The 27643-nt window shown below is 42.9% G+C and overlaps 1 long non-coding RNA gene across 1 annotated transcript; it reads right to left on the bottom strand.

Moving 5' to 3' along the window:
• Positions 1–11732: 11732 nt before the first annotated feature.
• On the bottom strand, positions 11733–15622 carry LOC109558078 (uncharacterized). Its single transcript, XR_002180601.2, has 2 exons — positions 13245–15622; positions 11733–11933 (listed from the first exon to the last, which is right to left on the bottom strand). It is a non-coding gene; the product is annotated as an uncharacterized lncRNA (long non-coding RNA).
• Positions 15623–27643: the final 12021 nt, after the last annotated feature.

Consider the following 27643-nt stretch of genomic DNA (forward strand, 5'->3'; position numbering starts at 1 on the left):
GAAGTTACTTATAAACAGAAATAGAGTCACAGTGATGTAGAAAAGCAAAAAACTTTAAAATTACCAAGCAACTGCAACAGGGGGATTGTGGTGCTGAATGAAAAGCCCTATTTGGGCTACAACTCTATAAATCAGCTGGACTTGTCACCATCTGAAAATAGATTTCAAGGAAAGAATAAAACCTCTACAATCTGAATAGATGAAAGATTGAAAGACATATACAAAATGTCAATGATGATTATCTCTGGGTTTAGAATTAAAGGAGTTCTGATTTATTTTTAATACTTTGGGGGGACATTTTCCTATAAAACATGTTACTCATATGATCTAAAAAAATTTTTTTTGAAGTGCAAAAAACAAACAAACAAAAACAATAGAACAAAACCCCTTTATCTTGAATTATTATCTATCCCAAATGTCACTAATAGATGTGTTCGGCAGAGTAAAGGCTCTCCAAAGATGTCCAGGTCCCACTCCCTGGGGCTTGTGCACATGCTACTTTCCATGGCAAAAGGAACTTTGCAGATGTGATTAAGTTGAGGATTTTGAGATGTTCAAGATTATCCTGGATTAACTTGGTGGACCCCCTGTAATCACGAGGGTCCTTATAAGGAGGAAGGAGGATCCAAGTAAGAGAAGACAGGTAGTGATGACAGAGCAGAAAGCTAGAGTCAGAGGAAGTGGGAAGATGTTAAACTTCTGGCTTTGAAGATGGAGGAAGGGCTATGAGCCAAGGAATGCAGGTGGCCTCAGAAGCTGAAAAGGGCAAGGAAATGGATTCTCCTTTATGTCTCCAGAAGAAACATAGTCCTGCCAACACCTTTTGATTTTAGCCCAATGAAACTGATTTTGGATTTGTGACCTCTAGAACTATAAGATAATAAATTTGTTTTTTTGGGTTTTTTTGTGGCTTTGATTTTTGTTTTTCTAATAAAGCACTTCTTTTTTTTAAGATTTATTTATTTATGTATTTATTTATTTGGGATCTTCCCAGATCAGGGATCGAACCTGTGTCCCCTTAAATGCAAGGTAGATTCTTTACCACTGGATCACCAGGGAAGCTCAGTTTGAGTTGTTTTAAGCCACTGAATTTGGGAGAATTTTTTTGATGGCAGCAGTAAGAAACTGACACATTAACCTAGCCCAAATCAAGGGTGAAATGCATAAATTTTCACTCACTGAAAAAAAGAGGTCTCACACAGAGAAGGGGAAGCCCATATAGAGATCTTCTTTTCAATGAATGAAAATTTATGCATTTCACACTTGATTTCGACTAGACTAATGTGTCAGTTTCCAACTGCTGTCATAAAAAAAAAAAAATCACACACAAAATTCAGTGGCTTAACACAACCCAAACTGGGCTTTCCTGGTGATTTAGTAGTTCCTTGCAATGCAGAGACACAGTTTCGATCCCTAATCTGGAGAGATCCCACATGCTGCAAAGCAACTAAGCCTGAGAACCACAACTACTGAGCCAGTGTTCTAGAGCCCATGAGCCTCAACTACTGAGCCCTGAGTGCTTCACCTACTGAAGCCCATGAGCCCAGATCCTGTGCTCTCCAACAAGAGAGGGGCTTTTCAGGGGTGCTAGTGGTAAGGAATCTGCCTGCCAATGCAGGAGACGTGGGTTTGATCCCTCAGTGGGGAAGATCCCCTGGAGTAGGAAATGGCACCCTACTCCAGTATTCTTGCCTGGAAAATACCATGGGAGAGGAGCCTGGTGGGCCACAGTCCATGGGGCCACAAAAGTCAGACATGACTGAGCACATCTCTGTGTGAGAAATTTTGTGTAACAGTATTCTGAACAGATGAATACAAAGGGCTAGCAGCATGGAGTAGGTGTGTAGGGAAAAGAGCTGGAGGAATTGATTGGCATAGGGACCATACTTGCAGTCAAAAAGACCCAAGGTAAGGGAGTGGAGGACATCAGGGGATATCAGCTCCTCCCGAAATGAGAGTTTCAAGGTGCAGAAGACCAATTCCAGCGGACAGCTTGGTGGAGACTCCAATCCTGGAGATTCATTTTAAAATTTTTTCTCTTTCCTGACCAGCCAGGAGCAAGCAAACTAATTTGCCCCACTCAACAAACATCTCTAGAAATATGTACCCCATGATTAAAAATGTGCCTAGGGGTGGTTTTCTGGGCAATAAGACAAGCATAATTTGTCTTCCTCCCACTTGCCTGTGAGATGACCTGCGGTGGGTCCCCAAGGGAGGCCTGGCAGAGAGGAGAGCTGTCGTCCCTGGAAGTCATTAAACACTCAGTGAGGACCAGTGCTGCCACCCAGGCCTAGACAGGGCCAGGGCCATTAACGAAGAGCAGGACGACAGCTGCCTGAGGCTTTAAAGGGAAGTGCCTCCCCAGTCAAGGGTGCAGGAACCCAGGGCCATCTGTTCTTGGCTGTCCTACCTCCACAGGTCCACTGAAGTCACACAGACCTCTGGGTGGCCAGCTCCCAGCATTCCAAGCTCAGCCATGGAAACAGCTCCTTAGCTCAGGGGCACAGGGTAACACAGGCCAGCATTTCCCCCATGGCTGTCTTTCCTGAAATTCCAGTGTTCGCCACATAGATTGTGGGAAAACTTATTTTAGTGAAATTTTGTGTGCTAGACAGCAGAGAAGGCAATGGCACCCCACTCCAGTACTCTTGCCTGGAAAATCCTATGTATGGAGGAGCCTGGTAGGCTGCAGTCCATGGGGTTGCTGAGGGTTGGACACAACTGAGCGACTTCACTTTCACTTTTCACTTTCATGCATTGGAGAAGGAAATGGCAACCCACTCCAGTGTTCTTGCCTGGAGAATCCCAGGGATGGGGGAGCCTGGTGGGCTTCCGTCTATGGGGTCGCACAGAGTCGGATACGACTGAAGGGACTTAGCAGCAGCAGCAGACAGCTGAGACTTGCAAAGCATGAATGGGAGTTGTTTTGTAAGGGGACTAGTGGCAGATGGTTTGGCCTCAACTACTTGGAATTCTTGCAAATTTCCAATCATCTGAGGGCCTCACTTTCTTCATTGCAAAAGGGGACCATACTATCAAAATCTAATTAAATCTAATTCATATGACTGTTATGAGGTTCTCAGCCTGCAACTTTTCTAGGGCTCAATGTTAGCTGCTATCATTATTGTCATTGTTACTGTCGTTGGTACAGCTTTCTCGGGCTTTTCCTTATCCATTCAGCAGAGACATAGTGACTGCTCACTTAGGCACAGACTCCAGGGACACAGAGGTGAGTAAATTCCCTTAGCAGCCCTAGAAGAACTTGGGTTTAGGACAGATGTATGCAAATCTATAATGATGAAAAGCTGGTCATACCATCATCACAACAGCACAGAAAAGGAAGTCTAACTGCAATTACTCACAGTTCTTTGATCCAACCTTATGGATTACAATTGTAAATTGGCACTCACTGACATATTATGTTTGGTCTATTCATATTCAGTGGCTTTAAAGTTTTTTTACTTTTTATGAAATGTTTCAAACCTACAGAAAACTAAAAGAAATAATACAATAAGCACACATATGCCCAATGTCTAGATTAAATCACTGCTATGCTTTTACTATGCATGTGTGTGTGTATACAGAAAGGAAGAAAAAAGAATTTCAAGACATTATTACACTTCACGCCTAAAAATCTCAACATGAAACTCTAATAAAACTTAAGAACTTCCCTTATATATCATTATATACCACAATACCATTATCACACCCAACTAAGGTAACTAGAGACTCCTAATATCATTTAATACCTTGCTCAAACTCAAATTTTCACAACTGTCCCCAAGATATCTATTATAGGTGATTGTTTTTCCAAACTAGGCTTCAAAGACTCTCACTGCATATGGTTATTATGTCTAGTGTAAACTTTCTCATCTACAACAGTGTTCCAATCCTAATATTTTTCTTTTCTCTCTTATGAATTTGATTTATTGAAGGAATCAAGATGGTATGTCTTATATGACAATCCATATTCTGGATATTTCTGATTGTTTCCTTAAAGTATGCTCAAGGTTTTTTAAAAACTATGTTTTTGAATTAGTGTAACCAAATGGATAAGACCATGGGTTCAAGAGGTCATAAAGTTGGATTCAAATCCCAACTTGCTGCTGTTTAGCTAAGTGACTATGACCAATTTGCTTAACCTTGCTGAGTCTCAGTAACCTCATCTTTAAAATGGCATTAGTGATTATCCATGTGATATTTTGGAGAAGGAGATGGCAACCCATTCTAGTATTCTTGCCTGGAGAATTCCATGGACAGAGGAGCCTGGCAGGCTACAGTCCACAGGGTGGCAAAGAGTTGGACACGACTGAGCAACTGCCACTCACATGTGATATTTTAAAAAATTATACAAGGTGATATATTCTAAGTGATATATTCAAGCTGACACCTCATCGGTGCTTGGTAAATTGGTGCTTCCAATGATGGGTTTCTTCCTTTTTCAATTATACTCAGGACTTTGAGAAGCCAGCAAAGTTCTTTCTTCAATTATTTGCAGCTTGCACCCTCTCTGCTGTGTTTCCTCTGCTTTTTCCACCAGGATATTAAAAAAAAAAATTATGTTGTGTTCTGGCCTTTCTTCAGTGGGGAACAGTCCCTCCCCAGCAGAGTAGATCCTCAGGTTATTACTGCCCCCTGTTTCATTGTCGCTCTAACCCCAGGATCCAACACAACATATAATGTTTATGTGTTTCAGAAAAAAAAAAGGTTAACTCTGGAATATGCAGGCTTGGTCCACACCTTCACCCTCAAGTTAGAATTAGTGAGTTAAAGAGAATTTTAGAACTTGGGCAATTTTGTACAGAATTCTGGATTTCCTGCTTCTTTTGGGAAACATCAAAAGACCTGTTCAATTGGTGGCACAGTGCATGAGCGGGCCCCCATGCCATCCTCCAGTCAGCCCCAGTACAGTACATCGCAGACATCTGAGTGGTCCCTAACACACCTGAGTTTATGACTGCATTAGTTAAGTTTCTCCCGTAGGATACATGTGAAGAAATTTATCTGAAGGAATTGACTCATGGCATTGTGGGATCTGGCAAGGCTGAAATCCATAATTCATGCAGCATTTTGATATGATGGCCTTGCAGGATTCCTTCTTCTTGGGGAAGCCTCAGTTTTTGCCCTAAAGGCCTTCATAATGAAGTCTGTTCACATTATAGAGGGTAATCTCTTTTACCTAAAGTCAATTGATTATAAATGTTCATCTCATCTACAACATAACTTCACAGCAACATGCAGAATAGGCTTTGGCCAAACAGATAACTGGGCACCTTCACATAAGGGGAAACATAACATTAGCCATTATGACAGCTTTGCTCCAGAACCAAACTTAGGAATGTTGGATTTACTTAGCTTTCTCGTCTCAAAGCCCTTCTCCTCCTTTATATTAGTTTTCCACTGCTGTGTGGAATGGAAAGCTTAAGCCACAAATTTAATGGCTTAAAACAAAACAAATGTATTACCTCACAATTTCTGTAGGTCAGAAGTCTGAATGTGGTGGGCCTGGATTATCTTCTCAGGGTCCCCCCCTGACTGAGTGTCAAGGTGTCAGGTGGGGCTACATCCTCTCCTAGAGCTCTGGATCCCCTTTTCAAGCTCCCTGCTTTTTTGGCAGAATTCATTTCCTCACAGAGGCCTCAGGGCTGAGGTCTCTCAGCTGAAAACCACATGCTTCTGCTTCTTCTGTGACCAGCTGAAGACAACTCTCTGCTTTAAAGGCTCATGTGATTGGGTCAGGCCTACCAGATAATTTCCCGTAAGGCCAACTGTGCTTACAACATAACCTAATCACAAGAGTAAAACCTATCATGTTCATAGTCTTGCATATTGATTATACTGACCGCCTACACAGGAGGAAGAGGTACCGATCTTGGGGCCCACCATAGAATTCTGCTTAATGCAGGCTTATTCAAGTCACTTGCAAACTTATTATCCTCTGTATTCAGAGAAAGAACAGAAATATAGTGAGATGCTAAAAATTCAACCAGTGAGCACAATTTCCTAATGACTACAAAGAAGTAGTGGCTCAGCCATTTCTTTCCATGGAGGCTCGGGAGAACCTTTAAATAAAGCCTTGCTAAACTGTGCATTCTCATAAAGTATAAAAGGGATCTCCCTTTCTCCCTTTCCACAAGCTCTGCCTTCAGAGTAAGAGTTTACTCATCTTTTCCCAGTCTGAGCTTTTTGTTGGCTTCTTGTAAAACCAGTCTCAGTTGCACCCAGTTAAGCAGGCATAAAAGACTATGAAAGCAAAACCAAAGAGCTACCCAGACTCTTCTGGCATAACATTTTAAAATCATCACAAAAGGGCAAAGAGGGGAAAAATCCCAAACAGGGAAAAAAAATCCCATTCAGACATGCGGTGATCTCAAAGGACCTTAAGACAGTAAATCAAATTTCATACAAGTTCCTAGTGTACTGCTATTTGGTGTATAGGGGAAGCAAATTGAAAAGTGAAAAAGTCAACCGTGAAGAAAGTCTGCGGAAACAAAATTTCAAACCAACAGAAAGGTTGACTGGGCTACAAAATGTGCTGTCACATTTACGGGTTTTATGTTTTTTTTATAACGCTCCCCTATGTTTTTTCCAGATTATTCGATAAAAAGAAGTCATGCGTTCATCTACCAAAAATCAGCAGTAGCAATATACATTTTTCAAATTTCTGTTTTAGGTCGATCTCTGCACTGGTTATGCTGAGAACCCTTGCCCCAGAATATTTTCCCAAAAATCTTTACAGAAAAGTTTGAAAAGAGAGAAAGAGGTGCTTCAATTCACTTATTTGATTTTTCTTTTACTGGAAGAAAAACCCATGCATGACTAGGTGAGAAGCACGCATTTTCCTATGGACCCAAAATTTATAAGTTTAGGCAACAGAGAGGAACCTAAACCATAAAAAATTAGTTCATAAATATCACCATCGTTATGTATTTCAGTATGTTTTACAATGCACAGCATTTGACCATAGCCTTAGTGATCTTCTGAAATAAACTGTTGGAAGTCCCCGTCAAAAGAACTTTTCCTCCACAAGGATCCATAAATGATACCTCACTTGAAGTAACTGTGATTAAGAGTTTACAAGGAACTGAAATATTCTCATGAATTTTAATGTTTAACTTAAGCATTTCTTCTCCAAATGAAGTCTAAACAGAAACTTTGCCAAATACCTCTGGTAGCCAGGAGAACTCACAGTGCCATCTGCCAAGTGCTCAGAAAGGTTAAGAACAATGGTGGCCATCTCAAGAGAGCTTTTAAATCATGGATTTTCCCTCTGATCTCAACTTTTTAGGGAGCTATCTATTTTGTATGTCTAGGATATTTCTTATTATATGTATTTCATGATGGAGAAGAGAGAGAGGGTGACAAAGAAATAACAAGGCTTACTTGCATGTTGTGACCTAAAGAGAAATACAGGCATAACACAGGGAGAGAGAAGATCAGGAACACAGCCCAGGCAGAGGCTAGGAGGAGTCACCAGAAGCATTTAGCTCTCCATCTTCCTTATCCCCAGACAACCCTGAGTAGGGGTCTGGAAAGACAGCCTGTGATTTTTTTGGTTGACAGAGCTCATAGCCCATTGAACCAATTTGCTTGCCTCATATATAAACCAAGGTCACTTTCAGCCCTCAGACTTCATTTCAGGGGAAGGTAAGAAAGAGGATACTGTAAACACAAGTGTCCTTGACAATATAAATTATAGTTCCCAGAAGTTTCCTTCATATGTTCCAATGTTATCGTTATTATTGTTTACCAAAATCACAAGCTGTTCCCTGGAGATATCTAGAAGACAAACTGCTTAAATCAACACCTCCTACAAAGTAATCAAATTCTCAGTTCTTGGTCTTCATCCATGCAACAGTTCCTTCTTTATGATACTCTCTCCTCCTGCTCCTGACTAAGGAAAATTAGATTCTCTTCTCTGACGTTGCATTAGTTTTGCATGAGTGCTCACTTCCTTTTTTTATTCTCCCAGGACAACTCCATATCTGATATGATCCCTTTTAGAACGGCAATTCTCTTTGACAAAAAAATGAAAATGTTTATTCAGTGTCTACTATGTGTCTATGGTGTTAGGACAAAGGCTAAATTAGGGTATCTCAACCTTGCTTGAAATTTTGAACTAGACAATCTACTGTGTGTGGGGGCGGGGAGGAGTCGGGCGGGAGGTGTTCTGTGTATAGTAGGTTTAGCAGCATCCCTGGCCTCTACACACCAGATGCAAGTAGCAGCCCTCTCCCTCAGCGTGACAACAAAAAATATCTTCAAATGTTGTTGAATGTCCCCGGGGGAGGAAAATTATCCCTTGCTGAGAAACACTAGACTAAAGGAATTATAAAAGAAATATAAGACAAAGACTCTTTCCTTGAGGAGTTTAAAAATCTTATGGAGACAAAAAATGTTAGATACAGAGCATCATTAGAAATGATCTTGATCAAGTCTTTTTTTTTCTTAGTTAATAAACTAAATGAGACACAGAGACATTAAATGACCTAGTCAGTTGTACAACAGAAACATTTTAGAAAAAAAAAAAGCAGCAAATAATCAAGCGTAGATTGTATTTGTATAGGCTGCAGGTGTTATGAGAACCTAAAGAAGGAAGAGAACAATGCTGGTGAGCAGTGGCATCAAGAGAGTAGAACTGAGTCTTAAACGACTTGCACTTGAAGGATGAAGACAGGCAAGAAGAAGAACGGTGATGCTAGGATGACCACAGCATGAGCAGAGGCTTACAGGAAAGAGCAGAGCATGGAACATTAGAGGAAGGAGGCAGAGACTAAGCCAGACCAGCAGGAGACAAGGATGGACAAGCCAAGTGAGTCTAAATTCTGCAGGCCCTTGATCTCCTACAGGAAGTTTCAGCGTGGACTCAGAGCCCTCCAAAAATATTTCTGATATCCTCTAGGGGAAGGTAGAAAAATGGAAACTCACAAAATGGGAGTTAAGAGATCTGGGTGCTAGCTGCAGCAGTTCACTGACAGTTGAATAACCTGGACAAGCCCTTCATTTCCCTGGGACTCAGTTCCTACATTTGTAAAATAAGAGGGTCCAACTGGATGATCCCTGCGGCTCTTTCCAGCTCTCACACTATATGATTCAGTGAATGCACACTCCTAAAAATCCCCCCATGAGAGAAGACAAACCTGATCATTGGGTTTCACAGCCTGAGAATAATCGTCTGTGATTTGATACACCCTCTGGGCCCACAGCACCTCTTCCTTCTGGGCCAAAAGGGCTGTTTGTCACATGTCCTCCATGTCTCAGCAGGTCCCCAGGAGGTCTTGAGGTTTGTGAGGAGGGAGGGGTATAACTACTGGCCTAACCACACAACATCACATCCATATGAAAAAAGTCTGACTACAAGGAAAATATGCTAAAACCCCAAATGTTCCTGATTAGTTGCAATGTTTCAGAATAAGGTCTGCCATTCCCGGCCCTGACTTTTGCAAATGCATGATTGCAAAGTCAATCGGGTTCAGAAAAAAATAATGTACAACAGCTGAAGACAAGTGAATAGAGAACCTGTTGGCAAGAGTACTGGAGTGGGTTGCCATTCTCCAGGGGATCTTCCCGACCCAGGGATCAAACCCAGGTCTCGCGCATTGCAGGCAGACGCTTTACCATTTGAGCCACCAGGGAAGCCCATCTAACATGACACTGACATATTATTTAGTAATAAACTCTGACAAAGCCAGTAAAAGGGGTTAGTGTAGTTTAGAATGGATGAGGGCAAACAAAGAGAAAAACGAAACAAATTAAGACTTCTGTTCAATGAAGTTATTATAGAAAAGGTCCAAAGACAGAAGAAAATGGGGAAAGATATTTGCAATGTTTAAAACCAATGAGTCATTAATAAGTTAGCAAGAAAAAGAAAGTAGTCCCAATGGGAAAACCAGCAAAGGTAATTTCCAAAAGAGAAAGTTCAAAAAGCTAAAAGGCATATCATGAGATACTCAAAATAAGAGAAATAGAAAATTAGAGGAAAGATAAGATATTGCTTATACCTATTAGGCTATTTAAAATTAGGCAGCTGGATAATGCCAGATGTTGGCAGAAATGTAGGAACTTTTAAGTACTGTTGGTGGAAGTATAAACACAGAGAGTTCCACATCTCATCACATAAATAATCCAAATCAGGTACGGATGAGACTCGAGCTTTGATCTACCCAGAGACAAAATTTCTCTCCATCTGTGATCTGTGAAACTACAAAACAGGTTATCTGTTTCCAGAATACAATGGTGGAACAGTTATAAGATAGACATTCACATTTCAAAAGTGGGGGGGGGGAGTCAAAGGAATAAAGGGACCCCTGGTCCCAAGAAAGCCAGAATCTAAATAGGGAAAATTTCATTGAGTTTCAAAGCCTACAAATAATCTTCTATGACTTGACACACCCTCTGGGCCCACGGAGAAGGCAATGGCACCCCACTCCAGTACTCTTGCCTGGAAAATCCCATGGACGGAGGGCCTGGTGGGCTGCAGTCCATGGGGTCGCTAAGAGTCAGACACGACTAAGCGACTTCACTTTCACTTTTCACTTTCATGCATTGGAGAAGGAAATGGCAACCCACTCCACTGTTCTTGCCTGGAGAATCCCAGGGATGTCAGAGCCTCGTGGGCTGCCGTCTATGGGGTCGCACAGAATCAGACATGACTGAAGTGACTTAGCAGCAGCAGCAGCTGGGCCCACAGCAGCTCTTCCTTTTGAGCTTGCAGTGGGCCCATGGTGACTCTATCCTTTGGGCCTGTAGTTGCACCTCAGAGTTATTCTTCCTTTTTCTCGAATGGCAGCAACTGTCTGCAGTCAAATAGTTCTATCAGCTCACTTCTTGTCTGTAGAATTTTGGAAGTCTGATAGCTTTCTCTCATTTCCTCCTTTCTCTGTCTTTTTCAGCACAAGCTGGCAGTGTTTCTGCTCATGTAATATTCTCAGAAACTTTGTGGGTCTTCTGTATATGTCACAAGGGCTCATGACATTAGAGAAGAAGGTCCTCCATAGACATGTTCTGTAAACTCTATCTATATTCCTAGCTTCTGCTGAGACAATTGAGTGGATCCATGAGTCACATGCCTAATTTCTTCAGCAAAAGGCTGTCCAGTCACAACCTCAGGTTTCTCTCTAGAGGATACTTCCCAACAGTAGATTTTTCTGATGACAGTATCTTTTGTAGACTGGGTAAACTGAGACACTCCCCAATTAAAGTGCTGATCCCTTTTCATTTAATACTTCTTTCTTCCACTTATCATTCCTCTTATACTGCTGTAAGCAAAGAGAAAACAGGCTGTCTCTTCAACATTTTGCTTAGAAGTCTCCCCAATTAAACATCCAATCTTGTATCTTATAAATTCTGCTCTTCACAAATCAAAGAAAACACAATTCTGCCAGGTTTTCTACCACTATATAACAAGGATAATCTTTCCTCCAATTTCTAGTAACATGTTTCTCATTTCCTTCTGAGTTCTTGCCTTTAATGTTCATTTTTCTATGATATTCTATACATATGTGGTCTCTAAGACCGCAAAACTTTCTACCCTGTGCTCCTCACTTCCTTGTGAATTCTCACCAGAATCTACTTTTTCTATATAATGAGCTTCAAAAGTTTTCTGCCTCTGTCCACTACCCAATTTCACAGCCTTTCCCACAGTTTTAGATATTTGTTACAGCAGCACCATACTTCCAGGTAGCAAAATCTGTGTTTGTTTCCAAGGGCAACCTTAACAAAATAACACAAAATTGGTGATTAAAACAATGACATTTATTCTTTCACAATTCTAGAGGCTGCTGAAATCATGGTGGTGTTCCTCTGAAGGCTCTGGGAGAGACTACTTCCTGTCTTTTCCAGCTTCTGCTGGCTCCAGATATTCCTTGACTGTGGCTGAACAACTTCAACATCTGCCTTCATTTTCACATGGTCTTTTCCTCTTCCTCTTCTCTCTAAGGACACATCATTGGATTTAGAACTCACCGATATAATCTAGGATGATGTTGTCACTTTGAGATTTTTAATAATTACATTTGCAAAGATCTCTTTTCCAAATAAATTCACATTCACAGGTTCTGGGGCTTAGGATGTGGGCTTACCTTTTATGGAGCCACCATTAGAACTACAACCACATCCCAGAGAAATCCTCAGCTCAGTTCACATGAGTATAAGCCAAAAATATTCACTGCAGCACTGCATGCCGTAGTTGGAAGTCAGATGCCCACCACTTGGACAGTACATAGATAAAATATGGTGGATGATCACTGTATCAGAGATATTTACATTTCACAGTCTACCCCTGTTCTCCCTACATTTCCTGGCCACCACACAGCTGATTAGGGAATGTGCTGTGAGCAGCAGTGACCTTTGTTACTTCAGGTGTGAAGAATGCAGGAGCAGATATAAATTCTCCATTTCTCCTTCTCTGTCTCAGCAATTCTGAGAGTCATGTGTCCGCAGTAGCACAGCTGTGAAATCCAAGTGTGAAGGTCTCTGAAGGTCTCTGTGGGTCAAGCCCTGAAGAACTGCTTGACCCACAGACGACTCTGCATGAATCAGAAGTGGATTTCTATGTGTTAAGCCACTGCAAATTGGGGGTTGTTATATTATTTCAGCATATGTAGCCCTGCCTATTGGAGAAGGAAATGGCAACCCACTCCACTGTTCTTGCCTGGAGAATCCCAGGGACGGGGTATCCTGGTGGGTTGCTGTCTATGGGGTCACAGAGAGTCGGACAAGACTGAAGCAACTTAGCAGCAGCAGCAGCAGCCCTGCCTACCTTGAAATAGGGGAGGGAGGTAGAGGTGAAATAGACAAAGGAGATGAAGAGGTACAAACCTCCAGTTATATAACAAAAAAGTCACAGAGATGTCACACATAGCATAAGGAATACAGTCAATAATACTGTAACAACTTTATGTGGAGACAGACAGTTACTAGACTTATCATGGTGCTCATTTCATAATGTAAGCAACTGTCAAATCACTATGTAGTACATCTGAAGCTAACATAATATGGTATGGCGAGTATACTTCAATAAAAATCAATTAATTAATTGACAGAATAAAAGGAGGGAAGGTAAGGAGGAAAAAGAAAAACCAGTTAAGGAGCCTGGAGAGCAGGAAGTTAGGAAACCTGAGAAGGTAAACAGATCTGATGAACTGTAACAGGATCTTGACAAAGAACGTGGCAGGAGAGTGGAAAGGAAGGTGTGGATACAAAAGGTGGACTAAATGAAATACAATTAAATCCAACACTTTTACCATGTCTTCCAAGTCCAACACGAGATGGTTCCCTTCATCTCCTCCTTGACCCATCACCCTTCAAACAGTGGTCTCTCAGGTTTATTCAGCCTCAGGGTCCAAACTCTTGCAGTTCTCTTTATTTTGAACAGTCATCCCCCATCTTTTCATGTCCTTTCTCATCATCCAGGTAGCCCCTTGAAAGGTTCTCTCCGACCATACTTCCTCAAGTAGCTTCCCCTGTTACTCTCTCTCCCCTTCCTTTTCTTTCTTCCGAGCACTTCCCACTAGCTGAAAGCAAGGTCTTTATTGTCTATTATCTCTCACCCTGTGAGACTGCAAGCTCCAAGACAGCAGGCACTTGTTTGGCTTATCCATCACTGTATATACAGTGGCTGGAACAATGGGTGGTACATAGTATGAGTTCAGTAAATATTTACTCCATGAATGGCTTCTGAAGAAAGCTAAGTAGACTCTGATATATTCAGTCCAAGGAATATGGAGTACAGAACTACTGCCGTTAAACCAAGAAAAGGAGGATGTTTTGAGAAACTGATAATGAATTCAGTTTTGTAAATGTTGATTTTTGAGGGAGCCCATGAGGTATCCAAGTGGAGGCTTCCAACAGGTTATGAGTCAAATATTGGGAGAGACCTATAGACTTGAGAGCTGTTTTAAATCTGCTCAAGAGGAAAAACTTTTCCCTTTTATTCTCTTAGATTCATTGACTGGGGCCCTACAAATTAGACTGATAAAGACTAAGATTTACAAGAGAAAAGGCACACAAATTTTATTTGATGTTAATTTTTATGTGACAAAAGGAACTTCCTAGAAAAGAAATGAATACCCAAAGAAGTGGATTGGATTGAGAGCTTATATATCAATTATAGCAAAAAATGATAAATTGTAGATATGTAACAAGATCTTTAAGCTATGAGTGACTGTAAACTATGGGAAATTAAGTGAGAGAAACTACGGGAAATTATGAGAGAAACTAATAGAAGATAAGGGTTATCTTAGCAAGGTTTGCTTGTCCAGGTCTACTTTGGGGCTAACTCTCCATCTTCATGGCCATAAAACTTCCCCAGCAGAGGGGATTTATGACAATCCTTATTTCTCAGGAGTTTCTGCTTTTAGTCAGATAAAGAGATATCTGAGAAGGCTTCCTTCCGCTTCTGTTGAATCTCAAACATCTTAGCTCAAGACAATCCTTCTGTCAAATTGGTGTATTTGGGGGTAGCACATATGGCTGTCCTTCAAAGCCATGAGAAGAGATAAGATAGTAAAACAGAGAGAACATCAGCACTTGAATGAGGCTGTGGTATGCAATGCTTGGGCCCCAATGTGGTGCCTCCTCTAGGGTCCTTGAGATCCAGCTATAAATTTCACTCCTAAGCAGAAAAGTACAACAGCAAGATTGCAGCACATTTATCTGGCAAAATGAGACGGACATGATCCCTACCATCTAGAGACTTTTTGCTTAGCTAAAACATTCATGTGGTATCATCTCACACTGGTCAGAATGGCCATCATCAAAAAGTCTACAAACAATAAATGCTGGAGAGGGTGCAGAGAAAAGGGAACCCTCTTACACTGTTGGTGGGAATGCAAACTGATACAGCCACTATGGAGAACAGTATGGAGAATCCTTAAAAAACTAGGCATAAAACTACCACATGTACATGCTAAGTCACTTCAGTAGTGTCCAACTCTTTGCAACCCTATGGACTGTAGCTCACTAGGCTTCTCTGTCCATGGGATTCTCCAGGGCATGGGTTACCATGCCCTCCTCCAGGGGCTCTTCCTGACACAGGGATCAACCCTTGTCTCCAGCATCTCCTACCTTGGCTGGTTCTTTAGCACTAGCACTACCTAAGAAGAAGTCCTTAAAACTACCATACAACCCAGCAATCCCACTGCTGGGCATATACCCTGAAGAAACCAAAATTGAAAAGGACACATGTACCCCAATATTCATTGCAGCACTATTAACAATAGCTAAAACATGAACCCAACCTAGATATCCATTGGCAGATGAATAGATATGGAAGTTGTGGTACATATACACAATGAAATATTACTTAGCTATAAAAAGGAATGCATTTGAGTCCATTCTAATGAGGTGGATGAACCTAGAGCCTATTATACAGAGTGAAGTAAGTCAGAAAGAGAAAGACAAATATTGTATGTTAATGCATATATATGGAATCTAGAAAGATAGTACCAATGACCCTTATGTGCAGGGCAGCAAAGGAGACACAGACATGAAAAACAGACTTTTGGACACAGTGGGAGGAGAGGGTGGGATGATGCAAGAGAGTAGCATTGAAACGTAAATATTACCACATATAAAACAGATAGAAAGTGGGAGTTTGATACATGACACAGGAAACCCAAAGTTGGTGGTCTGTGACCACCTGGAGAGATGGGGTGGGGAGGGAGGGGGGAGGGCCTTCAGAAGAGGGGAGTCATACGCCTGCCTATGGCTGATTCATGTTGACCTATGGCAGATGTCATCACAATATTGTAAATTATTTATCTTCCAGAGAAAACAAATTAATGGGAAAAAAAAATTCACTATAAGCTGAAGTTAGGGGAAGCACTGCTGGATCCTGAAACACCATCTTGAATCCCCTGCTACCTAAAACCCACTGTTCTGCTTTGGAGGTACCCACCAGAGTCACCTAGGGCTGCAGAGGCTGAGACACTCCAGGAGCCTGGGAACACATCACTTTTGAACAGGTTAACTTAACAGTTCTGTCCAGATCAAGATGGGCTTTAAATAATCTATATCCATCAGAGGCTTTTTACTGAGCAGTTTCAGATTCAGTTGGAGAAGGCAATGGCACCCCACTCCAGTACTCTTGCCTGGAAAATCCCATGGACGGAGAAGCCTGGTTCAGATTCAGTGCAAATTGCCCACAGACACACTGAAAGAAAAGGGGAAATGCTAAGTCTAAGTGCTAAACCTGTTCTCATCCCTGGTTGCACATCAGAATCATTTGGGAAACACACACACACACACACACACACACACACACACACACACAGAGTGCTTTGGTCTCACGGCACACCCACTGAGTCAGAACTTCTGGGACCAAGACTTGGACATCAGTATTTTCCAAAAGCACTACAGGTGATTCTACTGTACAGGATGAGAAAAATGGTTTCAAACTGTAGACATGTGTCCCTGGAAAATTTTCCTTTCTCCTTTCCCTTCTCTCTCTCCTAGAAATTAATAGAGGACATAAAAGTAATCTCAGCATGTATGTCTCATCCATGGTCAGACTTGGGCTGTCATCTCCTCTTGGAGCTCTGGCCAAGAATGGCAGTTGAATGAATCAGTCGTCTCCCTGTTCCCAGAGAGTCATGAGGTCGGGGGTAATGGGGATCAACTGGAGAAACCAGAGAGAAGGAGGGAGAATAGATCAGACCCAGAGGCAGTGGGATAACTTTTGTGGCTGCTGACTCATTCACTTGGTATGTCCATTCCTTTTTCCTTTGCCCCTAAGGGTGAGTAGATACCAACCACTAAGGAGCCAGGTCCAGAATTCACTTTTGGACTTCTTTAGAATATACATGTGTTAAAATCCCAGAAGGAGGAAACTTGCTGGCTTTAAATGTTGGGTTGAATGACAGTTGAATGAAAGCACTGGGACAAGTATATTGTCACCCTGCTTATTTAACTTATATGCAGAGTACATCATGCAAAATGCTGGGCTGGATGAAGCTCAAGCTGGAATAAGATTGCTGGGAGAAATATCAACAACCTCAGATATGCAGATGACACCATCCTAATGGTAAAAAGCAAAAGGGAACTAAAGAACCTCTTAAAGAGGTGAAAGAGAAGAGTGAAATAGCTAGCTTAAAACTCAACATTCAAAAAATGAAGATCATGGCATCTGGTCCCATCACTTCATGGCAAATAGACGAGGAAACAATGGAAACAGTGGCAGATTTTATTTTCTTGGGCTCCAAAATCACTGCAGATGATAACTGCAGCCATGAAATTAAAAGACACTTGCTCCTTGGAAGGAAAGCTATGACAAACCTAGACAGCATATTAAAAAGCAGAGATATCACTTTGCTGACAAAGGTCCATATAATCAAAGCTATTGTCTTTCCTGTAGTCATACGTGGATATGAGAGCTGGACCATTAAGAAGGCTGAGCGCTGAAGAATTTGATGCTTTTGAACTTTAGTGTTGGAGAAGATCCTTGAGAGTCCCTTGGACAGCAAAGAGCCCAAACCAGTCAATTCTAAGGGAACTAACTCTGAATATTCATCAGAAGGGCTGATGCTGAAGCTGAAGCTCCAATACTTTGGTCACCTGATGTGAAGGGCCAACTCATTGGAAAAGACCCTGATGCTGGGAAAGATTGCGGGCAGGAGACGGGGGCAACAGAGGATGAGATGGTTGGATGGCATCACCAACTCAATGGAGCTAAATTGCACAAACTCCAGGAGACAGTGGCGGTCAGGGAAGTCTGGCGTGCTGCAGTCCATGATCTCTACATGCTTTCCTTCCCCCTTTTCTTATTGAGTTTCACATCAAGAGCTTGGTCTTTCCTTGTTTCTTGGCAACAGAGCTTCCAGAGGAAGTGCAAAGGCATGGACATACAAAGACTGTAACAGAAGAAAGGCAGAGAGGATAAACACATACAAAGTGAGAAACAAAACCTGTGAGTACGAGAACAATGGGTCCCTTTGGTAAAATGAGAGTGTATTTATCAAACCCCAGGCGTCACAGCTCCTCTGCTCAAGTACTGTCTTTGTGTGCTCAAATAACAGCATTTGTAACATTCTAGTTGATGATTCTAAATTGACTGCTGATTGAAAATAAGATTGAGTCCTAACTTAAGGGACTGAAACATGTACAAAATAGTTATGTCAATGCAAGCCAGGATTATCATGGAGTAACCAAACGAGGGACAAAGATGAAACATGTAAAGAAAGGCCAAAGGCTGGAGGCAATTGTCCTTGAAGGACAATTCTCTCAGACTGTTGTTGTTGGTTTTTTTTATAGTCCATTTTAATGGTGGGGAGATGACCACTTATGGCTCCCAAGTTTACACATCATAGATGGAACCACAGAGAATGCCTGCGTCTCATAGTCATGACTACAAAATCCCAACAGAGGACACAACCAGTCTGGTTAGATCAGAAGTCCACCCCTGCACCAGTCAGCCATGGCCAGGACCTGTAGACAATCCCTGACTGCCAATGGACCATCTAGGAAGAGCAATTAACTCCTAGAAAAGGGGATGTGTTGGCTTGTGAGTTGGACAGAAACCCCAGAAACCATTCACCCGTGAGTTAGAAATGCACAGAAAAAACACAAGTATCAGCCAAGAGTAATATCACGGCTAGCGCTCAACCCTTACCCAAAGACAATGCCACAGTTTCTTCTTGCAAAACAATACATACTGCTGTGCGGTGAGCAGCCTCAAAGATGGTGCCAGTGGTCCCTGCTTCCTCACAGTCCTACTCTTCTCCAGTCCCCTTTTACTTTGAATGGGGCCAACTTTTGTGACCAATGAGATAATGCAGAAATGACCAAGTATGGCTTCTGAGGCTAGGTCACAGAAGACAGTGTGGCTTCCATCTCATACTTTTTTGCTTCACCCACTTGAGTGGGGCAGCAGGTAGAGACGGAAGCCAGCTGCTATGTTGTAAAATTACTTAAGCAGCGTTGTGGCGAGGACTGCATGGCAAGGAACTGCGGCTTCCTGCCAACAGCCAGCAAATAACTAAGACCTGCTGCCAGCAGCCATGTGATGAGCCATCTTGGTGGCAGATCCTCCATCTCCAGTCAAGCTTTAAATGACTATAGCCCCACCCAACATCTTGACTACAACCTCACGAGAGCTAGGCTATGTCTGAATTCTTGACCCACAGAAGTTGTGAGATTAATAAATTTTGTTGTTTTAAGCTCTTAGATTTGGGAGTAATTTGTCACACAGCAATACATAACTAACATACTCTAGGGATCTGCTCCCATTCTCCCATCTTGACTATCACATCAATAACTAGGATTAAGGTACAACACAACCTAACTGAGGGAGCACTGGATCTTCTAATAAAAGGTTTGTGCCCCTCAAATAAACTGCAGGACCCAGCTAGCACATGTTGGCAGAAACTGGGATACTAGGTTTGTGAGAGAGGGTTCAACACCCCAGGAGACCGTGCTAAGACACGTCTCGGATGAATCTTAGAAATGTGGAGAAAATAGCAAAATAGAAATGCCAGAGCTGCCCTGGCAAATGGTGGGAAAGGAGAGCAAAGGGTTCAGAGGAGTCAGCATGCTAAAGTAGAGACACTAAATAACACGAGAAAATGCACCCAATGCTTTTGTTCCGTGGGAAGGTACAGGAGACACTGTTTATCAGACTGATGAGGGATGCCCTGGTGAGAGGGCACCAACATCGCTGAGAATGAACTGTGGTCACTCTCTGATGGCAGGAGATGTGATTATAGAACTGGGCTCACTGAGAGCAATGGGGATGGTAGGAGTCTGAAGAAGCCAGCAAGCTACTCTTAACCACCAGAAGCAAGTAGGTCACAATTTCCATAATCCATGGAGATAGTAATCAAACACAGGATTCCTAGGGCAAGACATATGGGTAATATTCACTATACAAAAGAAATCAAGGATGGGTGATCAAGAGACTAGGGGCAACCCAACAAAAATTTATGATTCCTGGTTCAATTTCTGGATCTGAGTCAGTGTTTTGATCTGGAAAATTGACTGAAAGAGAGACAAGGTCCCTAGAAGGGAAGACCTTTAACACTGTGATAAGTATATAGAGTAACCATTACTTCAATTCTTCCCTTAAAGGGATCTTTGGTCATTCACCCAGGTAACTGTATACCTGGAAAAGGAGAAATCCCAAACATTTTGAGGACTGATAGACATAGGAATTAGGTTGACACTGAAACCCAGAGATCCAAAGCAGCATTATGCCCAAACCCCACTGGAGAGGGGGCTAATGGGGACCAAGCAGTAAATGGGGTCCTGCCTCAGGTTCAGCTCACAGTGAGCGTGCTGCTTCCTCTGGCCCATCTTGTAGTCCTTCTCCCTGTGCTTGAATATAAAACTAGAATATGGACACACTTGGTTGTTGGCAGACACCCCACACATTGCAGTGGGAAAGCCAGGTGGAAGCCTCTGACACTGCCCTTCCCCATTCCAGCCAAGATAGTAAGTTAAAAACAGTATCTAATCCCTAGGGGATGGCAGATCTCAAAGATTCCGGGGGTGGGGTGATCTCTATCACACTGCCATTTACCTCACCAGTCTGGCCTCTACAAAAGCCAGGTGGGTCCTGCAGAATGGCTGTGGACTGGGAAACTCAATTCAGCACTAGCCCCAGCTGCAGCCGCTATGCTCTGCCAGATGTGATTATCTCTCTGACAGCAGATTAACATTGCCTCAGGCTCATAGTTTGCCTCATGGATTAGAAAAATGCATTCTTTCCAACCTCTATCGGAAAGGGAGATCAGAAAGGGAGATCAGATCCCAGTTTCTCCTTCATGTGGGACAGACAGTATCTTACTCCAGGCTGTGTTAACTCCCCAGCCCTCTGTCAAACATAGTCCAAAGAAACCTGGCCCCCCAGACATCCTGCAGAATATCATACTGGTCCCCTCTATTGGTGACAGTATGTTACTTGGACCTGAGAAGCAAGATGTGGCAAATATGTTGGAGGCCTTAGTAATACACATGCCCTTCCTATAGGAGAAAAATGCTACAAAAATTCAGTGGCTCTGGGCACTGTTGGTAACACAGTTTCTCATTAAAGGATGAGGTGTGGCTGCCACCCAGTTACCTCATGTTTCTCATGAAACATTCTCTGGTAGAGTCACTGTTCTGGCACGAATAATTGACCCTGAGAGTCAGAGACAGAAAGGGCTGCTTTCGGACTTCCCAGATGGCTCAGTGGTAAAGAATGCACCCACCAATGCAGGAGATGCAAGAGACGTAGTTTCGATCCTTGGGTCAGGAAGATCCCCTGGAGTAGGAAATGGCAACTCATTCCAGTATTCTGGCCTAGAAAATTCAATAGAGGATCCTAGCGGGCCACAGATCATGGGGTCGCCAAGAGTCAGACAATTGAGCACACACCCACACAGGGCTGCTTTTACAATTGAGGGGAAAGGAAGGCTGTGTTTGGCACCCACCTAATCCACTTGCTGCCTCTTAATGGCAAATGGGTAAGTACAGCAGCCACAGTCCACTTCACACCCACCAAGTAAGTGCTTGGACTGGATAAGGGGAAGGAGAAAACAGCAAGGAGTAGAGAAGGAAGATGATGAGTATCAGTTGCAGCCTCCAGAGCAGCTGCTGTGGTGAAGGCTCTAGTTCATTTTTCTTATAAGTTTCCCCATGAAAAAAAGCTCCCCAGCCCCAGAGGAGCTGTTTGCAGAACTTATTTATGAAATAAGCGAAGCAGAGGCACCAAGAATGAGCTGCAGTGGGTCTGTGGTGCATCACCCAGGTTTACCACCTCCTTTGGGGCTTAAGCACTCATTCCCCTCCCCTGCTAAGAGTGGTGACAGCTGCCAGCTAGCCGCCACATCCCTCTCTAGCCCTGACCTTCTGCCGAAGTGTTTCTTTGCCTAAGATCACAAACCCTTCCTGGGGGCAGCACATCCAGTGACTTCTCCATGTGGAGACATGAGACCCACAACTCTGTCTCAATTCAGGGTGACTCTGAAGGGCTATTGAAGCTGCACAGCCAATCATGGATTACTGAGGCCTTCCTTCAGCTGCATCACAGTTCACCTTCTCCCCTACCCAATAATGCTATCTTCACTTTCCCAAAGGTATTGATCCCAAGAGGACCCCTCCAAAACCTTTCTGCACGCAAACCTCTATCTCATAATCTGTGACCCAAGGAACCCTAGCTGCAACACATGCGGGGTCTCATTTGCTCCTCACCATGACTGGGATTGCATTTGTTTTTACCATTATCCCTGTTTTACAGAGGAAACTCAAGCTCTAAGAATTTTTGTAAACTGGCATCCTCCCTTGTTCTACATTCTTAGCCAAACTGGATAAGGAAAGGCTAACCCTTGTCTTGGAATCAGCAAGTAGCCCCCTGAGAGCCTCCAGGTGCAGCCAGTCAGCACTAACTCTTAGAATGTCTCTTGCTGTCACGTGTTCCTGGGACCTAGGGAAGCTGCAGAGGAAGGCATGAGGGCACTTCTGTGGCCCAGCTCCACTTTCTAGGCTCCATAATCCGCCCTGCTCTACTGCTGTGGGTTCCCGGGATTGTCTCTCATGAAATCAAAGCTCTCTCTTGTGCTTGTGACACTGTGCAGAGGAGTCTCCCTGGCACGACCAGCTATGGTTGTGACCTGCCACCCACAACCTATGAGTCCCAGATTTCAAGGTAACTAGAATGCCCCATATGCATGGTGATATTGGGCCTATAATTCAGAGGTTTATGAAGTGATGTGTGGCTAGAAAGTTAAATAACTGCAGAGATCATCCAGGTCTGCTTCAATCTCTTCTCTCCCTGTCCTCAAGCTCTTAGCCACTCCTTTGAGGATGGCTCTGTCACCGGTCTTCCCCAAGTTTCAAGGAGAGATAGTGCTCGACAGAGGAAATGCTTAATGGGAATGTGGCTGAAACTGTCTCCACTATGATGGAGGGACAGATTGTCATCAGCTTCTGCAAGTTCATTCTCAGTTTTTCTCTGAGCAGTCTCTGAGACAACATCTGGACTCCCATCAACTCTGCACATATGCCACGTTTATAAGTAACCAGGCAGGGCAATGGAGCGTGTTTAGTCATTTTGCATAAGAACTTCCCTTGCACAAACTTCTATATATAACTCACTTGGCAACCCCCTTTTCTACCCACCAGTGCAGAACACGTTCTTAGGAGAGCTCACAGTCCTTCTGCCCTGGGCTCCCTGAGGCCACGGAAAGAAAATTCCAGGTATTGCTGTTTCCCTACCCCTTATCCCCACATCCCTTATCCCCACATCCCTAGACTTGTCTCTCTTTCATTCCAGCCAAGGTTCTTCTGCCCAGGAAGGTCGGTCTCCTTCCCCCAACCCACACTAGTTGGCTCCAGTTAGTTCCTGCCTTTCTCCTCCTCTCATGCTGTTTCCACCTTCCTCCCCAAGGAGGATCTCCTTGACACCCTCACTAATCCACGTGCACTGCATCCTCCCCCAAGATACCACCCCGAGGAGCCTCATGCCACTTCAGGCACTCAAGATGCCTTATCCACATGCATATGTACAGATATTGGACTAAAATTGCCAATTTTCAATGAAGTCTGACACAATTTTAGAGCCAGAATACTGTTTCTAGGCTCAGACTTCATCATCTACAGAAATGTGATCCTAGGCAAATCCTTTAACTTCTCCAAGCTTCACTATCCTCTTCTGTAAAATGGAGAAAGTAAAGCTATGCAGCATGTTTGTGGCAAGAACTAATGGACCATGACCTTTAAACTGACAATTGTTACACAGATGGTACTCTTATCACTACTGTGCTGTTTTTCCTCCAATGCCCTCTCACTCCATATCTTCTACTTCCTTCCTAACCCTACCCTGGGTCATACACAGTGCCAGGAACACTGAAGGCTAATTTTAGATGTAGAGTTAAGAAAGAATCAAAGAAAACCACTTGTCCATCAGAATGGGGGAGCATCAGTTAACAATGTTAAATCTTCTTGTAGATGTTGCTTCACAGGGTGAATCTAGAACTTTCTCTACAGGGAAACATGCTGAAATGGGCTGAAAATTGGCAGCCCACCTAGCAAATATATGCTGAGAGGAAGAGAAAGAGCATAAGAACACTTCCATTCCTTTTTCTAAAATGGGGCTAAGACTGTAACAAGGGACTAACTGATCTCTGGAACCCTTGTGAGCTTCTCCCCCAAAAGATTACTACCTTTAAATGACCAGCTTTTTAAAAATCCGTCTTAGATCATTTTTATCTCCATGACATGATCAGTTTCTCTTCAACATCTGATGCAACCCTTAGTGTTTTCCATTGCTTTCTAGCTGTGTCAGATTTCCCTAGAAGACAGAAATGAAAGTGATGACTAAGAAGATTGCACTTAAAATTCAAATTTTTGACCTACACATTGATTCCCCCACCCACCCCTCCCATTCCTGTCTCCTTGCCTTCGGAATGGGGAAATTACCACTTTTACAGAGAGTAAACCTTCAGCTTGCACCATCCATCACATGTAGATTTGCAGTCTTTTCTCTTTTTTTGCCTTCCCTCCTAGACTTGCAGCCTTAAAGCAGAGATTTAGTTCATTTACTTGAAACTATATAAAGCAGAACCTACTCAGAGAATTCAGACTTTTTTCTTTTCCTATGTCCCTGACAATCTTCTAAAGAGACAGAAAGGGCTACAAGCCAGAAATATACTAGTTACCATCTATTTCCCTTCGTCACTTAGGAACAATTAGGCATTTACTTATCAACCTCCACACTGACCTATATCCCAATCTTGCCTCCAAGTCAAATCATTTAAAGAACCACATCTGGAATATAGAAAGACATAGGAAAAAAGAAAGAAAAAAAAAAAGACAAACCATGAGGTAGGAACAAATAAAAATGTGGAGTCTTTCTTCAGACCACCTCAACAGACACTCATAGAGTATTTCCCTCACAGAAACAGGATGGGATTTCTCAATTGGGTTTTTTTTTTTTTCCAGTGACCCAAACTTGAGCAATACAGTCAGTACTTTGATGACTATCTAAGATAATTAAATGGTTATGTGATGTGTTAATGTAGCCCATTTTCCAGTGTGGTCTATTCCAAATATGCTCATTTGTAAACCAAAATCACTTAACAGTTTAGCAAACATCTTAGCCCCATTTTCAACCTAAAGGCAAATTCTTTTGTCTGTCAAGCTAGGAAAAATTAACTCATTCGCTGGCCCAAACCGTCAGAGAGGGATGTTCTGGAAGGAGGAATGGCACCCCAGGCATAGTTCAGAGCATCATACACGAACTCTACACTTCCTCAACATATTTTTCAGAATCCAGGCACTCAGACTACAAAACTGACCCAAACCAACCCTAAATAGAAGTTCATGGTCTCAGACTGACCCATTCGCAGATCATTTTAATACAAGTCAGGTAATGACAGATATACAGGGCCAGGGGTTGGGGCTGGGGTAGGGGTAATAGAGAAGGGGTTGCCTGACCACATCTTAAATGATAAGCAGGAACTGGACAGGAAAGGGGAAGAAAAAGGGCCAATTCAGGAAAGGAAAATAACAAAGAATCAGAAGAATCAGCAAACATTTTTATCCCATAAGTACTCATCATAGGCAGCTACCATTTGGTAGAGCTGAGCCTGCCATTTCGTCCCTCTCTAGTTCTGGAGCCCCTAAGACAGGCTGACCTAAAAAGCCTACCTCTAACACGCCCGTGCCGTCTCAAGGCCTTACTGCCTCAGTGACCCTGCGATGCCACTCCCTGGGAACTCAGAGGTGCCAGCACCCTCTGGTGATCTATGCTGAGTTGAGGAAGAATGTTTTCCTCCTTATTGAGACTTGTTGTGATGGAGAAGTCCCCATGTGGTGCTCAGTGTTTCCCAGAATATTCAAAGAAGCAGCCCTTGCAAGCTTTACCTCAACCCACTGGGTTCCCTCCAAACCTAAGGACTCAGAAAAGACTTTGCGAGAGGATCTGCCACGGGAGCCGAGGAAATCACCACTGCTTCCTCAGAATCCCCCTCACCCCCCAATTAAGCCTAAGAGCTTTGATGTGGGGCCAAGCTCCTTCTCCCCAGAGGCACTCATCTTTCCCAGAGTTCCTCACTTCGCCCGCCCTCTGACTTCTGGCTGGCGGCCTGCCAGTTTGCAAGCAGCCCCAAGGTACCTCAGTCCTGACAGAGGACACAGCTGAGGCCAGAGGTGGGGCCGCTGCTGCATCATTTCTCTCTACTTCAATCACTAATGAGAACGTGAATCTCCAAACATCATTTTCAACATCAGAAACTGTTAACAGCAGATGCCTCCAGAGAGGGAAACAGAGCAGATGCTGGATGAAAGGAGACCAACTGTTTTACACATTTCTTACTAGTTTTGAGTGTTGTGCTGTGCTTATGCATCATCTTTTCAGGGAGTATAATTTTCTAGATAATTACTTTAGAAAGAAAAGTAACTTTTTCAGAGTATTTTCTACAATGCAATACTGAGGCCTTTCCTTTGTACTCAAATGGTTTAATAATCTCATAGGTAAAAGGTCAGTAGGTTAAAACAAAAAACTGGTGATTAAGAAGACAAATGTCAGACACTAAACTCACTCTGAGACCTTAATTTTCTTTACCTCTCTGCCTGTTACCACGTTTGTAAATTTGGGATAATTACAGTACCTGTCTCACAGACTTATTGTGTGATGAAATGAATGGATGCATGTGAAAGTTTTGGTGTCTACCAGATTGTAAATACTGTGCCATCGACTACTATCAAGCATCATACTTATAAATTGTTGCTCACCTCTGCCACCCTCTGCTGTGGCATGTGGTAAGAAGAAAAGCAGGTAAACATGCCTCTGAGCAAAACAGCATATAGACTAAGTAAAATCTGAGTGCGTTCAAAGCCCCTGTCACTCTTTGCTATGCGACTCCAGGCCGCCAGAGGAACACTCCCTTTTGTGTGAGCCACATGTGGTACGCAGTATAGGACCCGAGTCAGGAACCTGGTTCAATCAACTGTTCTCCACTCACCTGCCATGTGCCTCTTGGTCAAACCTCACGGTCTCCAGTCTTAGTTTCTTCACAGGAGTATAACGGGACCAAGGAATCTAGTGTATGGGAAAGGGCTTTGTAACCACGAAAACCCTACAGATAAGGTACAGTTATTCAGAAAATATACAATTGATGGTCTATTAAATAGAACAGCTAAATTAAACAGAAGGAATGTTTAGGAACTGGAACCACCCCGAAGTTTCTACACTGCCATGAAAGAAGTCTACTTTCTGGTAAAACTCTGCAGTAGCTAAAATCAACTGCTGAAGAAACAACCCTCTCTCAGAATACTCTCCTGGTAGAGTTGCTGCTACCCCCTGGGTCACCACCCTCCCAGGGTAGAAGAACCCTGAGACTCTGAGAGCTTCCCTTTCTCTTCCAGATGTTTCCTCTGGGTCTACTACTCTGAGTCCTTCCACTTCTCCAGAAATAACATGTTCCCTTCAAACCCAAGGCACCAAAACATACTGCAGGTTCCTATACTTCAATCCACAACAGCTTTTAGTAAATTCAAACAAACCTCAGAGAACCAACTTCACCAAGTAAGTAACTTACTCATTAACTAAGTCTTCCAGGCCACAGTTTCCTTACCAGAAAAATGATATTTCAAATTCTAAGAGTCACATGAACTTGGCACAAGTATAAATTTAGTTTTGACTGTTTCTTATCTCTCTGCCCATTCTGGT

This window comes from Bos indicus, chromosome 4, assembly GCF_029378745.1.
Source record: "Bos indicus isolate NIAB-ARS_2022 breed Sahiwal x Tharparkar chromosome 4, NIAB-ARS_B.indTharparkar_mat_pri_1.0, whole genome shotgun sequence".
Classification (NCBI taxonomy): domain Eukaryota; kingdom Metazoa; phylum Chordata; class Mammalia; order Artiodactyla; family Bovidae; genus Bos; species Bos indicus.